General features: G+C 34.1%; 1 long non-coding RNA gene and 1 pseudogene across 1 annotated transcript in view; both read left to right on the top strand.

The window, feature by feature from the left end:
- The window catches only part of LOC143715713 (olfactory receptor 1f45-like), a 75,455-nt pseudogene that overhangs the window by 9,683 nt on the left and 48,450 nt on the right, over positions 1–17,322 (top strand).
- The window catches only part of LOC143716049 (uncharacterized), a 36,549-nt gene continuing 28,363 nt past the window's right edge, over positions 9,137–17,322 (top strand). Inside the window, exons 1-3 of the long non-coding RNA XR_013195939.1 lie at positions 9,137–9,204; positions 9,299–9,364; positions 9,463–9,500. This is a non-coding gene — a long non-coding RNA (uncharacterized LOC143716049). The remainder of the gene's footprint in view (positions 9,205–9,298; positions 9,365–9,462; positions 9,501–17,322) is intronic.

The raw sequence follows: 17,322 nt of genomic DNA, 5'->3' as shown, positions 1-17,322 counted from the left end.
AGGATTAATAGCCAAGTTTTTTTGCGGTTTAATATTCACAGACACTAGTATAATACATCGTGGTATAGGCTACATTGGCTAAAGTGCTCCTAGTAAAAAAGTTAGTCTGGAGGCTCGATCGCGCTTAGATAAACACTGAAGCGATTGAAAGCAGCTATTAGTGGGTACCGAGAATATAAGTTACCCTGTACTGCAGAAATGCTGGTATCGTCCCATTTTCAAAATTTCAGTACCGACTTGGTAACTTACCGAAGTAACATTACCGGTTCTTTTGACAACACCAGAAGAATTAAGTTACTCTTGCCTCGGTGAAAACAACACAGGAATAGCGACAATTGTACATAAATTACTACTTATAGGGCTTGAATTACAACCTGTGGGCAGTTTTTCTACATCCTTTTGTGAATGTCGTTTTACACTTGTATGCTGCACAGCGGGTCATCTTAAAAGTACCGTCGAAGCTACCAAAATCTGTATAACGGCCATTGGAGCCCTCTGCTGGTAGGGAATCGTAAGATGGCCGCTCAAACACTTCCGGTGGCTTCACTGCCTGATGGCAGTTCAGAACGTCATGAGCTATCCAGTATTTCTATATAGATCAGTGAGAGAAAAGTAGAAAGCCACAATCTGTGTATCCAAAATCTATTCCTGTGTAGGTAGAAAAAAAAGGTGAATTGTTTCGCAATGGTTTTAAGGAGCAATTGCCTTTTGGAAAACACATTTCCAGAGTTCATATGAATGAAGTTCATACTTAATCTCATTGTGTTAATGAATATTGGTATTACTGGTTATAAAATATAATTATACATATAAAAGTTAAATGTTAACTAAAGAGGGTAAAGTGAAGAAATTAGACAAAAAGTGATTTCATTTGATGTTGGTGACAAAAGTGATGTAATGAGACAGACAAAAGAAGGTGAATTAATGCGTTAAAAGCAATGTTTGTGCTTAAGTGACTTATTTTGCATTAAATAAACATATCTGCAGAGGAACTGTGAAAGAGCAGACGCGACTCTCTCATTTCTTTTCAATGAATCCTGTTTTACAGATCACAGTGATCTGTCAGCTGGGTCCCCTCAGCCGGGACCTGCAACATTACCATATCTTACTTGTATTTATAGCCTATTGTTTAAAGATTTAAGTTAATATTGTGTCCAGTTTGGCCCTGTAAATAAAAGGGTATTATTTTTTGACAAAGTGTGTGCGGTTTCGCTTTCTTAAAGGTGCATTGTGTAATTTTTCTGAGGATCTATTGACAGAAATGCAATATAAGATCCATAGCTATGTTTTCAGTGGTGTAGAAAGACCTTACTTAATGAACCGTTATCATTGTATTACTTTAGAATGAGCAGTTTCTATCTACACACACCGCGGGTTCCCTTACATTGAAATGCTCTGCTGTCTCAGACGATGACATATTTTCCTGTCGGTCACCGTAAGATTTGTTGGTTGCAATTCATAAACTCACCACTAGATGCCGCAGAAAATCACACACTGCACCTTTAAGTACCGGTTCAAGAACCGTTTAAGCACCGGAACCGTTTAAAAAATACCTAGTAGGTACTGGTATCGGATAAAACCCAACCTATACCCAACCCTAGCTACATGTACAACTGAAATAAAATGTGCTTCTCATAGGCTAGCTCTCGCCTGCCAATGACAGTCCATTGACTGAAAACTACGTATGCGAGTTGGTTGGTTGGAGGAGTTGGGTATAAACGGAGGTCGGAGCCAGCTGCAAATGGGTGGGTTAGCAGCAAGTGGGTGGAGCTTTAGCCGCAAGTGGGCTGTACAAACTTCCAGAGGATTTTGATTGGTTTATTTAGTATCACCTGTGTTGTAGTAGCTATTGGTTTATGCTCCACAGTTGGTGGCGGTAATGTGTAAGTTTTGTTGCAATCCATCAGAAAACAAAGAAGAAAACCTCTTTCACATGTCAACGTGCCGTTGAGATGAAGGGGTATGCTTGTTGTACAGTTTTTAGCTTTGTAAAAAAGACCATTTCATAATGGCGTTTGTACACAGTTTTTAGTATTGATGTATTAAAAAAGAATAAGGGTAAAGTGTATCCAAATAATTTTTTCGTCTTTTTAGTAACACACAAATTACAAAATCTGTAACGTGACAAGATCTTTTCTGCATTCCATTTCTACAATTTGCTCTCCAGATTATGGATTCTGAAGACCATAATAAGGTATTGTGGCAGTGTAATTTGTGTACGTTTTAGGACTGCATTGATTTTCAAATTGTAAATGTCTTATACGTTTTGTAAATGGATTTGATATTAGAATACAACTCCTAACTTATTTGTACAATGCATGTAATTATTTTAAAACTTGTTTTCATTGCAGTTATGCTTTTTCTGCGTAATCCACAATGTAATGTAATGTAATTGAAACATTTGTTTTAATATCATAATTATTTTATAAAATGTATTACTCATAACAATCAGTGCAATAATGTGAAACGCATGTTGAGTGTTTTAGGTTCACTTATCAGTGAAAGATGTGCAGGACACTCTTGAGGCATACCAGTGCCTCAAGTGCACAAAATTTCACTGTCCGCTTTGCCCTAAGGACAATATAAAATTTGATAAGAACTTCCAGGCAACAGGCCACCTTCAGTCCCATTTATCTTGGGTGGTAGTACATGGGTGTAAGTTGACCAAAATATTGTTATATTCACTGAATAGGAGATCGTATCCAATCATTTTTGACAAAAGTTGAAATTTGTTAACTTTTTTTTATAATACTTATTTCAGGTTTCAAAATCTATAAATGCCACCTCTTGTGTCGCAAAACAGCGCACTACCACTGTTGGTATTGGTGAATAAGTTTTTTAAAGGAACACACCGACTTTTTTGGACTTTAGCTTATTCACCCAATCCCCCAGAATTAGATAAGTCCGTAGTATGACCAATAAGTTGCCGCCTGTTCTAGCAAAACATTACACGCAGAAGACAATATTCCTCCGCCCAGGCGAGCAACCACCAAGAAAAGGTGCTAACACCAATTCTCGCCCAGGACAACTGGAAGCTGCTGGGGACTGGAAGATGCTGGCTGATCTTGATCAACGGCTTATTTTTCCGCCTGAGATTGCCACCATTAACCTACGACCCGATATTGTTTTGTGGTCTGGATCAGCACGCATTTTTCAACTGATAGAGTTAACAGTGCCATGGGAGGATGCGGTAGATGAGGCATATGAGAGGAAGAAACTGCAGTATGCTCATCTGGCCACTGAAGCAGAACAGCGAGGATGGAGAGTCCAGGTTTATCCAGTGGAAGTGGGTTGTCGAGGTTTTGTGGCACACTCTACAACCCGGTTCGAGACGTCGGATTCAGTGGCCAAGAATTGCGTCGCACAGTAAAGAACTTATCTGAAGCAGCAGAAAGGAGCAGCAACTGGCTGTGGTTGAGACGGAAAGATTCTAGCTGGTTGGGTACAGGCCGCCATGCTACGGTTTCGTAGAATTCTTGAAAACTTGAAGAGTCTGTTGGTTTATTTGTATAGGTTGTATAGTATTTACAGTCATTACGTTCCTGTGTATATTCCGTGAATGAGGGGCGAATGGGCAGATATTGTGTTTTGCGGTAGGTGGTATGCCATACGGAACCGTTGCCACTGAAACTGCATATTAACGAACCAGTGGGGCTCGACAGCCTTAATCAAACGGGTTGGCGCGTATGGTTGGGTTGCGGAGAGATTGTGAGATTGTGGTTAGGTCTCAGCAGCAGGAGGGATGTAGAGGTCAGTAAGCTGGGCTGAGTTGAGTGGGGGACGGAGGGGGGTGACTCTGGGATGCCAGAGTCACTGGCGAGCCCTCTTGAGGTGTCGTGGGCTAGTCGACGAAAAACTGAGGACGGAAGGTGCCCACTTGAAGACCCTAGAGATGTCCCCTACTCACTTCAATCCAGACGGTTGTCATGGGGGGACTGCACTGTGGTTGCAGCCGTTGTGTGTGCTGACGCGTGTTAACACTAGACAGAAGGAGATTTACATCACCGTATGGAAAGAAGTGTAAATGGATGAAGCATAGGTTACTTTAAAGCTATGTCTTAGTTGGTGCTTATCTTGGCGAAAGCCGAGTACAAATAAGCATGAAGTTTTAATAATAATAATAATAATAACTTTAATTTATATAGCGCCTTTCACAAAACCCAAGGACGCTTAACAAAAGCAAGAGGGGGGAGAAGGGAGGGGATAGGAGGAGAGAGGTGAGAGGCCAGGGGAGCTAAAGCCCATAAGCCTCAGTGAAGAGATGTGTTTTAAGCTGTTTTTTAAAGGTTATTAGAGAGGGAGCAGAGCGGATGGCATGAGGAAGCTTGTTCCAGAGTGATGGAGCACCAACACAGAAAGCTCTATCACCAAAAGTCCGGAGCCTGGACTTAGGGACAGCGAGCAGGTCCTTGTCAGAGGACCGCAGGAACTGTTGCTGAGTGTAGGGATGGAGTAAATCAAGAAGGTACTGAGGTGCAAGTCCATGGAGAGATTTGTACGTCAGGAGGAGGATTTTATATTTGATTCGAGACTTAACTGGCAACCACTGAAGCTTCTTCAGGATGAGAGTGATGTAAAGTCCAAGCTTTGTGTGAGTGAGCATCCTAGCCGCAGAGTTCTGTACATACTGGAGTCTGTCAGTAGTCTTGCTAGGCAGACCGAACAGGATACCGTTACAGTAGTCAAGTCGGGAGGTGATGAAGGAGTGAATGAGGGTCTCGGCTACAGAGTTGGAGAGACACTGTCGGAGTCTGGAGATGTTCTTAAGATGGTAAAATGCAGTTTTATTGGTGTTTTTGATTTGTTGTTGGAAGGAGAGAGTGCAGTCCATGATGATGCCAAGGTTGCGTACTTGAGGAGATGCAGAGATTGAGCAGCCATCCACATCCAGTATAATGTCATCAACATTTTTAAGAAGTGACAGTGGGGCAAACACCACGAGTTCTGTTTTGTCTTTGTTGAGTTTTAGAAGGTTACTGTCCAGCCAGTTCTTTATGTCCTTCAGGCAGTTGATAAGGCACAGGTGGAAGGGGACTAGAAGGCTTTGTACTGATGTAGAGCTGGGTGTCGTCAGCGTAACAGTGGAAGTGTAATCCATGTTTCCGGATGATCATCCCAAGAGGTACCATGTAGATATTAAACAGCAGTGGGCCAAGCACCGATCCTTGTGGCACACCATGTAAGACTGGCGCAGATTCAGAGCAAATGCCCTTAAGGGTGGTGTATTGTTGCATGTTGGTTAGATAGGATTTAAACCAGGAATACACAGTACCAGTGAGGCCAATAAGTTTGGAGAGGCGAGTGAGAAGAATGGAGTGGGAGACTGTACCGAAGGCTGCAGAGAGGTCTAGAAGAATTAGGATGCTGACATGGCCAGAGTCAGCTGCCATGAGCAGATCATTTGTGATTTTGATGAGGGCAGTTTCTGTGCTATGATGTGTTCTGAAACCAGATTGAAATGGCTCGTAGAGGTTGTGCTGTAGCATATGATGGTTGAGTTGGGAAGCCACAGCTCTTTCCAGTAACTTACATATGAAAGGTAAGTTGGGGATTGGGCGGTAGTGGTTTGGGTCATCTTGGTCCAGGCCTGGTTTTTTAAGTGTAGGGATCACCGCAGCAGTTTTAAAGCTGGGGGGGACTACCCCAGAAGACAGAGAGGTGTTGATGATGTTGACCAGTATGGGTCCCAGAGTTGGAAGACATGCCTTGACCAAGGCAGTCGGCATTGGATCCTGTTTGCTGTTCGTGGCCTTTGCTTTTGACACTAGCTCAATAACTTGAGCTGTTTTGAGCGGGGAGAAAGAGGAGAGGCAGTCCTGTGGTGTGGAGACAGTTAAAGAGTTTGTGTCAAGCAGCGGTGGTGTGGTTGGGTGAGAGGAGCTGGACGGCTGCAATTGCTGGTGGATGGTTTCTACCTTTTTCTGGAAATAATCCAGGAATCTGGAGCATAAGCCAGCAGCGTCAGATGGTTGAGGAGGGTCAAGTGGGCCAAGTAGGCGATTGATAGTGGAAAAAAGCTGTTTAGGTTGATGTTGTTGATTACCAATAAGTGTAGAGTAGTACTTATTTTTCGCCTTGGACTGAGCATCTTTGTAGCTCTTAACATGGTTGTTGTAGGCTACCTGGTGGACAGTGAGGCCAGATTTTTTTATAGTACCTCTCCAGCCACCGCCCTGAGGCCTTCATAAGGCGGATGAACATGGAGCTTCAGCAGTGAACCATGGAGCAGGACAGGAGAAGGAAACAGATAGAGTGATGAGGGGGGCAACAGAGTCCAGACTACATGACAGGGCCAGGTTGTAGTGATTAAACAAGTCATCAACTTTTCAGTTTGGGGGATAGTTGATAAGATGGCCTGCAAGACTGTAGGATAATTTATGTATGCACACTTGTTTGATGTTTCGATATGCAATTATCCTTTTCACAGACTTCCTGTGTGTGTGCACAGAAACAGAAAACATGACGGCAAGGTGATCAGAAATAGCTAGGTCAACAGTTTGCAGATGGGTTGGTGTTGTACCCGAGGAGCATACCAGGTCCAGTGTATGACCTTTAGCATGTGTTGGGCCATTGACATCTTGTGTAAAGTCAAAGCAGTCCAATAGTGACAAAAATTCTGCAGCGTAAGCATTACTGGAATCAACATGTATATTAAAGTCACCAAGTAAGATGGTAGCTGGAGAGGTGGAGCAGATCAGAGCAAGGAGGTCAGAGAGCTCAGGCAGGAAGCTAGCAGATGCCTTAGGCGGACGATAGACAAGGACCACTTGTAGCTGCAGGGGTTTTAACATCTACTCTCGTGTAATGGAAATCATACATACCTTTTTCATCTCCGTGCGTGCTGTAACTCTGTTTGACGCAACCACAGCTAGCCTAGCTTAGCACAAAGACGGGATGTAAATGGCTACAGCTAGCATACTAATTAGGGCTGGGTATTGTTAGGAATTTCACGATTCGATTCTTGAGGCTTCAATTCGATTTCGATTCGATATTGATTTATTAGCTTCGATATCGATTCAATAATTAGTAAATACACAAGTAATTATGTACCCGAGTACACAGTGTTTTTAAATAATGTGTGCAGTATTATCAATGTTTAAGAACAAATTGACCCCAGCATGTTTCCTGTCATGGTTTATTTAGCAGAACAAACTGTACAATATTGTACATGTGTTGAATACACACCACAACTGTAACAAACAGGTGCTTTATTAACACACCTCTAAAGTGCATGTAACTGTAATAGAAAATATATTTCTTTCTTCCTATACATTCAAGTTATAAAAGAAATGTAAACAGAAAATGTGCATACTCATAAAAAAAATGCGCTTCGTGAGGCACACGCGAGCACATTTGCACACAGACGCAAGGACTCTCGCTCTCTTCTTCTCTGCCATGCGCACGCTACGCGGTTTGGAGCTCGCGAGCTCTAGATTTCGGGAGATTTGAAATAATTTGCGGACATCAGGGAGCCGCTATCAATACGCGGGAGACTCCCTGAGACTTATTGTGGTTCTTATTATCATTTAGGGGGGCTTATGAACATTTTGAGGTAGCTTCAGCCCCCCTAAAATAGGCATATCGACATCCCTGGTTGGTGGTGCAGGCTTGAACGGAGTGCAGCTACTGTCCATCCGTCGTCTTGCTGTTTTGGTAAAGCGCGTCTTGTACAACGCTGAACGCTCTCACTAGAGTGTTGCCGACAGCGCCGCCACTGGCCGGTGGGCTGAATCGATTCATAGGATTTGATGAATCGATATTGAATTGAGAAACAAATAATTGCAATGCATTGATGAATCGATATTTTTACCCAGCCCTAATAGTAATCCCAATAAGTGACAAAATAATGCAAACATTTTCCTGTTTATATGTTGTGATTTGTATAGTCACAGAGTTTACAAATAACAAGGTCATATGAGACACAGACATATTTTAACCATGTAAATACTGGGAACTGTATTCTCAGAAGGAGTGATAACCGCACAGTGGGCGGAGTGATAACCGCAGCACCTGAGAGACGCACCGTTGTTTCTAAAGTCAACAAAACCAACGTGACTAGGTTTACCTCTAGCTCCGCTCATTTGTTACTGGGGCGATAGAGTGCGTTCGTGACAACACAATATTAACATTACAGGGGACACATGGAGCCCGGGAACAACTGCAATAGTAGTTACCACCCTATATATAATAGTGTCACTAACGTTACATTAGACCTAGCTAATGGCACTGTTACAGTAGGCTAGTCATCTAAAAACATAACGGAACACTTACCGCACCCACGGGTGATCCACTTTGTCCCGTCTGTGGTATCGATGGGATGGCCGTATCCTTCAGCACACGTTTCATGGTCCGTGTGGCAAATTCCATTTTCTCAAAATAGTCAGTGAAATGTACTGAGCAAACACGATGGTCCTTGATGATCTCTTTAGGTGTGTTTGGATCGATATCCAGAGCAAGTAGCCATTGATTCATCAGATCAGCGTTTTTGACTGGAATTATATGAAACATCATGGTATTACCTAGTCTCTACTGTTTATTGTCGCAGCTCTTTACAATACAGCGAACACCCATGATTGTATACTATGCTTTTACTATCTATAAATTCTGACTCTATTACTCCAACTCAGAGCGAACTCTCTGCTCAGAACGGTGCGCCTCAGGTGCTGCGGTTATCACTCCGCCCAAGTAGCAGTGCTTCGCCTTCTGAGAATATAGTTCCCAGTATTTATACGGTTAAAAGATGTCTGTGTCTCATATGACTTGTTATTTGTACACTCTGTGACTATACAAATCACAACCTGTAAATAGGAAAATGTTTGCGTTATTTTGTCACTTATTGGGATTAGTATGCTAGCTGTAGCCATTTACATCCAGTCTTTGTGCTAAGCTAAGCTAGCAGTGGGTGCGTCAAACAGAGTTACAGCACGCACGGAGATGAAAAATGTATGTATGGACTACGGTGAAGAAGCTAAAGTCAAAAAAAGTGGCCGTGTTTCTTTAAAAAAAATATTTAAAATTGGACCATTAATTAGATTTTTTTTTGTATTTACAAAATTCTTTACTGTAATTTGTGATCAATGTAATGCATCCTTGCATTCAATTAACTTTGATGTTGTACTTGTTCTATTGCTTACTTTGTTTTTGTTGCATGATAATCAAATTGTGGAAGACATGGGAGAAAGAGAAAACGAGCTGTTGTAGCTGGTATTGTCAGCTTTTTATATTTTGCTGATATTTTTTGTCAAATTAAACATTAATGGATAATTTATCACTTTTTTTTATTCTAATCAGCTTTCAGAAGAAGAAGAATGCTCTGCACTCCCTGAAACCTATGGGACGAAAAAAAATGAACTTGGATATGAAAGTAAGAAATTTGATATGAAACAAAATACATATACTATGCTGGGTTTCAAATTATGTAACTATAATATTGGTCAGCAATTTTTAATTACTTAATTTTAGCAGACCAAACCCCAGTTGTGCCCTCTGTTTTTAGCAAGGTATGCATAATAAATTTTAACTAGATAAAAAGTTTGTTGGCAAACTTTAAGTTGGCTTGAAAAAGCCTAGCCAGAAAGTTTGAAGTAGTTTTAAAAGCTTTCAGTTTAAAGGTTTTCAGTTTGAAATAGTTTTAGTTAGATAGATAGATAGATAGATAGATAGATAGATAGATAGATAGATAGATAGATGATAGATAGATAGATAGATAGATAGATAGATAGATAGATAGATAGATAGATAGATAGATAGATAGATAGATAGATAGATAGATAGATTAGATAGATAGATAGATAGATAGATTGATGGATAGATAGATGGATAGATGGATAGACGGATAGATAGATAGATAGATAGATATATAGATAGATAGATAGATAGATAGATAAATAGATAGATAGATAGATAGATAGATAGATAGATAGATAGATAGATAGATAGATAGATAGACGGATAGATGGATATTAGAAATATTAGTTAGAAAGAAAGAAAGAAAGAAGAAAGATTAGTTAGAAAGAAAGAAAGAAAGAATTAGTTAGAAAGAAAGATTAGTTAGAAAGAAAGAAAGAAAGAAAGAAGAAAGATTAGTTAGAAAGAAAGAAAGAAAGAAAGAAAGAGAGAAAGAAAGAAAGAAAGAAAGAAAGATTAGTTAGAAAGAAAGAAAGAAGAAAGATTAGTTAGAAAGAAAGAAAGAAAGAAAGAAAGAAAGAAGAAAGATTAGTTAGAAAGAAAGAAAGAAAAAGTAAAAAAGAAAGAAAGAAAGAAGAAAGATTAGTTAGAAAGAAAGAAAGAAAGAAAGATTAGTTAGAAAGAAAGAAAGAAGAAATATCAGTTAGAAAGAAAGAAAGAAAGAAAGAAAGAAATATTAGTTAGAAAGAAAGAAAGAAAGAAAGAAAGAAGAAAGATTAGTTAGAAAGAAAGAAAGAAAGAATTAGTTAGAAAGAAAGATTAGTTAGAAAGAAAGAAAGAAAGAAAGAAAGAAAGAAAGAAAGAAGAAAGATTAGTTAGAAAGAAAGAAAGAAATAATTAGTTAGAAAGATTAGTTAGAAAGAAAGAAAGAAAGAAAGAAGAAAGATTAGTTAGAAAGAAAGAAAGAAAGAAAGAAAGAAAGAAAGAAAGAAAGAAGAAAGATTAGTTAGAAAGAAAGAAAGAAAGAAAGAAAGAAGAAAGATTAGTTAGAAAGAAAGAAAGAAAGAAAGAAAGAAAGATTAGTTAGGAAGAAAGAAAGAAAGATTAGTTAGAAAGAAAGAAAGAAGAAATATTAGTTAGAAAGAAAGAAAGAAAGAAAGAAAGAAAGAAGAAATATTAGTTAGAAAGAAAGAAAGAAAGAAAGAAAGAAAGAAAGAAAGAAAGAAAAAGAAAGAAAGAAAGAAAGAAAGAAGAAAGATTAGTTAGAAAGAAAGAATTAGTTAGAAAGAAAGATTAGTTAGAAAGAAAGAAAGAAAGAAAGAAAGAAAGAAAGAAAGAAGAAAGAATAGTTAGAAAGAAAGAAAGAAAGAAGAAAGATTAGTTAGAAAGAAAGAAAGAAAGAAAGAAAGAAGAAAGATTAGTTAGAAAGAAAGAAAGAAAAAGAAAGAAAGAAAGAAAGAAGAAAGATTAGAAAGAAAGAAAGAAAGAAAGAAAGAAGAAAGATTAGTTAGAAAGAAAGAAGAAAGATTAGTTAGAAAGAAAGAAGAAAGATTAGTTAGAAAGAAAGAAAGAAAGAAAGAAAGAAAGAAAGAAAGAAAGAAGAAAGATTAGTTAGAAAGAAAGAAAGAAGAAAGATTAGTTAGAAAGAAAGATTAGTTAGAAAGAAAGAAAGAAAGAAGAAAGATTAGTTAGAAAGAAAGAAAGAAAGAAGAAAGATTAGTTAGAAAGAAAGAAAGAAAAAGAAAGAAAGAAAAAGAAAGAAAGAAAGAAAGGAAGAAAGAAAGAAAGAAAGAAAGAAGAAAGATTAGTTAGAAAGAAAGAAAGAAGAAAGATTAGTTAGAAAGAAAGAAAGAAAGAATTAGTTAGAAAGAAAGATTAGTTAGAAAGAAAGAAAGAAAGAAAGAAAGAAAGAAAGAAGAAAGAATAGTTAGAAAGAAAGAAAAAAGAAAGATTAGTTAGAAAGAAAGAAAAAAGAAAGATTAGTTAGAAAGAAAGAAAGAAAGAAGAAAGATTAGTTAGAAAGAAAGAAAGAAAGAAAGAAAGAAAGAAAGAAAGAAAGAAAGAAAGAAAGAAGAAAGATTAGTTAGAAAGAAAGAAAGAAAGAAAGAAAGAAAGATTAGTTAGAAAGAAAGAAGAAAGATTAGTTAGAAAGAAAGAAGAAAGATTAGTTAGAAAGAAAGAAAGAAAGAAAGAAAGAAAGAAAGAAAGAAAGAAAGAAAGAAAGAAAGAAAGAAAGATTAGTTAGAAAGAAAGAAAGAAGAAAGATTAGTTAGAAAGAAAGAAAGAAAGATTAGTTAGAAAGAAAGAAAGAAAGAAGAAAGATTAGTTAGAAAGAAAGAAAGAAAGAAGAAAGATTAGTTAGAAAGAAAGAAAGAAAGAAAAAGAAAGAAGAAAGATTAGTTAGAAAGAAAGAAAAAGAAAGAAAGAAAAAGAAAGAAAGAAAGAAAGAAAGAAAGAAAGAAAGAAGAAAGATTAGTTAGAAAGAAAGAAAGAAAGAAAGAAGAAAGATTAGTTAGAAAGAAAGAAAGAAAGAAAGAAGAAAGATTAGTTAGAAAGAAAGAAAGAAAGAAAGAAAGAAAGAAAGAAAGAAAGAAAGAAAGAAAGAAAGAAGAAAGATTAGTTAGAAAGAAAGAAAGAAGAAAGATTAGTTGGAAAGAAAGAAAGAAAGATTAGTTAGAAAGAAAGAAGAAAGATTAGTTAGAAAGTAAGAAAGAAAGAAAGAAGAAAGATTAGTTAGAAAGAAAGAAAGAAAGAAAAAGAAAGAAAGAAAGAAAGAAAGAAAGAAAGAAGAAAGATTAGTTAGAAAGAAAGAAAGAAAGAAAGAAAGAAAGAAAGAAAGAAAGAAAGAAAGAAAGAAAGAAAAAAGAAAGATTAGTTAGAAAGAAAGAAAGAAAGAAAGAAAGAAGAAAGAATAGTTAGAAAGAAAGAAAGAAAGAAAGAAAGAAAGAAGAAAGATTAGTTAGAAAGTAAGAAAGAAAGAAAGAAGAAAGATTAGTTAGAAAGAAAGAAAGAAAGAAAAAGAAAGAAAGAAAGAAAGAAAGAAAGAAAGAAGAAAGATTAGTTAGAAAGAAAGAAAGAAAGAAAGAAAGAAAGAAAGAAAGAAAGAAAGAAAGAAAGAAAGAAAAAAGAAAGATTAGTTAGAAAGAAAGAAAGAAAGAAAGAAAGAAAGAAAGAAAGAAAGAAGAAAGATTAGTAAGAAAGAAAGAAAGAAAGAAAGAAAGAAGAAAGATTAGTTAGAAAGAAAGAAAGAAAGAAAGAAAGAAAGAAAGAAGAAAGATTAGATAGAAATAAAGAAGAAAGATTAGTTAGAAAGAAAGAAGAAAGATTAGTTAGAAAGAAAGAAAGAAAGAAAGAAAGAAAGAAAGAAAGAAAGAAAGAAAGATTAGTTAGAAAGAAAGAAAGAAAGATTAGTTAGAAAGAAAGAAAGAAAGAAGAAAGATTAGTTAGAAAGAAAGAAAGAAAGAAAGAAAGAAGAAAGATTAGTTAGAAAGAAAGAAAGAAAAAGAAAGAAAGAAAGAAGAAAGATTAGTAAGAAAGAAAGAAAGAAAGAAAGAAAGAAAGAAGAAAGAAAGAAGAAAGATTAGTAAGAAAGAAAGAAAGAAAGAAAGAAAGAAGAAAGATTAGTTAGAAAGAAAGAAAGAAAGAAAGAAAGAAAGAAAGAAAGAAGAAAGATTAGTAAGAAAGAAAGAAAGAAAGAAAGAAAGAAAGAAGAAAGATTAGTTAGAAAGAAAGAAAGAAAGAAAGAAAGAAAGAAAGAAAGAAAGAAAGAAGAAAGATTAGTAAGAAAGAAAGAAAGAAAGAAAGAAAGAAAGAAAGAAAGAAAGAAGAAAGATTAGTTAGAAAGAAAGAAAGAAAGAAAGAAAGAAAGAAGAAAGATTAGTTAGAAATAAAGAAGAAAGATTAGTTAGAAAGAAAGAAAGAAAGATTAGTAAGAAAGAAAGAAAGAAAGAAAGAAGAAAGATTAGTTAGAAAGAAAGAAAGAAAGAAAGAAAGAAAGAAAGAAAGAAAGAAAGAAAGAAAGAAGAAAGATTAGTTAGAAAGAAAGAAAGAAGAAAGATTAGTTAGAAAGAAAGAAAGAAAGAATTAGTTAGAAAGAAAGATTAGTTAGAAAGAAAGAAAGAAAGAAAGAAAGAAAGAAAGAAAGAAAGAAGAAAGAATAGTTAGAAAGAAAGAAAAAAGAAAGATTAGTTAGAAAGAAAGAAAGAAAGAAGAAAGATTAGTCAGAAAGAAAGAAAGAAAAAGAAAGAAAGAAAGAAAGAAGAAAGATTAGTTAGAAAGAAAGAAAGAAAGAATTAGTTAGAAAGAAAGATTAGTTAGAAAGAAAGAAAGAAAGAAAGAAAGAAAGAAAGAAAGAAAGAAAGAAAGAAGAAAGATTAGTTAGAAAGAAAGAAAGAAATAGTTAGAAAGATTAGTTAGAAAGAAAGAAAGAAAGAAAGAAAGAAAGAAAGAAGAAAGATTAGTTAGAAAGAAAGAAAGAAAGAAAGAAAGAAAGAAGAAAGATTAGTTAGAAAGAAAGAAAGAAAGAAAGAAAGAAAGAAAGAAAGAAAGAAAGAAAGAAGAAAGATTAGTTAGAAAGAAAGAAAGAAAGAAAGAAAGAAAGAAAGATTAGTTAGGAAGAAAGAAAGAAAGATTAGTTAGAAAGAAAGAAAGAAGAAATATTAGTTAGAAAGAAAGAAGAAATATTAGTTAGAAAGAAAGAAAGAAAGAAGAAATATTAGTTAGAAAGAAAGAAAGAAAGAAAGAAAGAAAGAAAGAAAGAAGAAATATTAGTTAGAAAGAAAGAAAGAAAGAAAGAAAGAAAGAAAGAAAGAAAGAAAGAAAGAAAGAAAAAGAAAGAAAGAAAGAAAGAAGAAAGATTAGTTAGAAAGAAAGAAAGAAAGAAAGAAAGAAAGAAAGAAAGAAAGAAAGAAAGAAAGAAAGAAAGAAGAAAGATTAGTTAGAAAGAAAGAAAGAAGAAAGATTAGTTAGAAAGAAAGAAAGAAAGAATTAGTTAGAAAGAAAGATTAGTTAGAAAGAAAGAAAGAAAGAAAGAAAGAAGAAAGAATAGTTAGAAAGAAAGAAAAAAGAAAGATTAGTTAGAAAGAAAGAAAGAAAGAAGAAAGATTAGTCAGAAAGAAAGAAAGAAAGAAGAAAGATTAGTCAGAAAGAAAGAAAGAAAGAAAGAAAGAAAGAAAGAAAGAAAGAAGAAAGATTAGTTAGAAAGAAAGAAAGAAAGAAAGAAAGAAAGAAAGAAAGAAGAAAGATTAGTTAGAAAGAAAGAAGAAAGATTAGTTAGAAAGAAAGAAGAAAGATTAGTTAGAAAGAAAGAAAGAAAGAAAGAAAGAAGAAAGATTAGTTAGAAAGAAAGAAAGAAGAAAGATTAGTTAGAAAGAAAGAAAGAAAGATTAGTTAGAAAGAAAGAAAGAAAGATTAGTTAGAAAGAAAGAAAGAAGAAAGATTAGTTAGAAAGAAAGAAAGAAAGAAAGAAGAAAGATTAGTTAGAAAGAAAGAAAGAAAGAAAGAAAAAGAAAGAAGAAAGATTAGTTAGAAAGAAAGAAAAAGAAAGAAAGAAAAAGAAAGAAAGAAAGAAAGAAAGAAGAAAGATTAGTTAGAAAGAAAGAAAGAAAGAAGAAAGATTAGTTAGAAAGAAAGAAAGAAAGAAAGAAGAAAGATTAGTTAGAAAGAAAGAAAGAAGAAAGATTAGTTAGAAAGAAAGAAAGAAAGAAAGATTAGTTAGAAAGAAAGAAGAAAGATTAGTTAGAAAGAAAGAAAGAAAGAAAGAAGAAAGAATAGCTAGAAAGAAAGAAAGAAAGAAAGAAAGAAAGAAAGAAAGAAAGAAAGAAAGAAAGAAAGAAAGAAAGAAAGAAGAAAGATTAGTTAGAAAGTAAGAAAGAAAGAAAGAAGAAAGATTAGTTAGAAAGAAAGAAAGAAAAAGAAAGAAAGAAAGAAAGAAAGAAAGAAGAAAGATTAGTTAGAAAGAAAGAAAGAAAGAAAGAAAGAAAGAAAGAAAGAAAAAAGAAAGATTAGTTAGAAAGAAAGAAAGAAAGAAGAAAGATTAGTTAGAAAGAAAGAAAGAAAGAAAGAAAGAAAGAAAGAAGAAAGAAAGAAGAAAGATTAGTAAGAAAGAAAGAAAGAAAGAAAGAAAGAAGAAAGATTAGTTAGAAAGAAAGAAAGAAAGAAAGAAAGAAAGAAAGAAAGAAAGAAAGAAAGAAAGAAAGAAGAAAGATTAGTAAGAAAGAAAGAAAGAAAGAAAGAAAGAAAGAAAGAAAGAAGAAAGATTAGTTAGAAAGAAAGAAAGAAAGAAAGAAAGAAAGAAGAAAGATTAGTAAGAAAGAAAGAAAGAAAGAAAGAAAGAAAGAAGAAAGATTAGTTAGAAAGAAAGAAAGAAAGAAAGAAAGAAAGAAGAAAGATTAGTTAGAAATAAAGAAGAAAGATTAGTAAGAAAGAAAGAAAGAAAGAAAGAAAGAAAGAAAGAAAGAAGAAAGATTAGTTAGAAAGAAAGAAAGAAAGAAAGAAAGAAAGAAAGAAAGAAGAAAGATTAGTTAGAAAGAAAGAAAGAAGAAAGATTAGTTAGAAAGAAAGAAAGAAAGAATTAGTTAGAAAGAAAGATTAGTTAGAAAGAAAGATTAGTTAGAAAGAAAGAAAGAAAGAAAGAAAGAAAGAAAGAAAGAAAGAAGAAAGAATAGTTAGAAAGAAAGAAAAAAGAAAGATTAGTTAGAAAGAAAGAAAGAAAGAAGAAAGATTAGTCAGAAAGAAAGAAAGAAAAAGAAAGAAAGAAAGAAAGAAAGAAAGAAAGAAAGAAAGAAAGAAAGAAAGAAAGAAGAAAGATTAGTTAGAAAGAAAGAAAGAAAGAAAGAAAGAAAGAAAGAAGAAAGATTAGTTAGAAAGAAAGAAGAAAGATTAGTTAGAAAGAAAGAAGAAAGATTAGTTAGAAAGAAAGAAAGAAAGAAAGAAAGAAAGAAAGAAGAAAGATTAGTTAGAAAGAAAGAAAGAAAGATTAGTTAGAAAGAAAGAAAGAAAGATTAGTTAGAAAGAAAGAAAGAAGAAAGATTAGTTAGAAAGAAAGAAAGAAAGAAAGAAGAAAGATTAGTTAGAAAGAAAGAAAGAAAGAAAAAGAAAGAAGAAAGATTAGTTAGAAAGAAAGAAAAAGAAAGAAAGAAAAAGAAAGAAAGAAAGAAAGAAAGAAGAAAGATTAGTTAGAAAGAAAGAAAGAAAGAAGAAAGATTAGTTAGAAAGAAAGAAAGAAAGAAGAAAGATTAGTTAGAAAGAAAGAAAGAAAGAAAGAAAGAAGAAAGATTAGTTAGAAAGAAAGAAAGAAGAAAGATTAGTTAGAAAGAAAGAAAGAAAGAAAGAAAGATTAGTTAGAAAGAAAGAAGAAAGATTAGTTAGAAAGAAAGAAAGAAAGAAAGAAGAAAGAATAGCTAGAAAGAAAGAAAGAAAGAAAGAAAGAAAGAAAGAAAGAAAGAAAGAAAGAAAGAAAGAAAGAAAGAAAGAAAGAAAGAAGAAAGATTAGTTAGAAAGTAAGAAAGAAAGAAAGAAGAAAGATTAGTTAGAAAGAAAGAAAGAAAAAGAAAGAAAGAAAGAAAGAAAGAAAGAAGAAAGATTAGTTAGAAAGAAAGAAAGAAAGAAAGAAAGAAAGAAAGAAAGAAAGAAAGAAAGAAAAAAGAAAGATTAGTTAGAAAGAAAGAAAGAAAGAAAGAAGAAAGATTAGTTAGA

The sequence above is a fragment of the Siphateles boraxobius genome, unplaced genomic scaffold (assembly GCF_051911475.1).
Source record: "Siphateles boraxobius isolate OS27281-9 unplaced genomic scaffold, OSU_SipBor_1 6, whole genome shotgun sequence".
Taxonomy (NCBI): domain Eukaryota; kingdom Metazoa; phylum Chordata; class Actinopteri; order Cypriniformes; family Leuciscidae; genus Siphateles; species Siphateles boraxobius.
The sequence above is the reverse complement of the archived record's forward strand: the minus strand, read 5'-3'. Positions and strand labels throughout refer to the sequence as shown.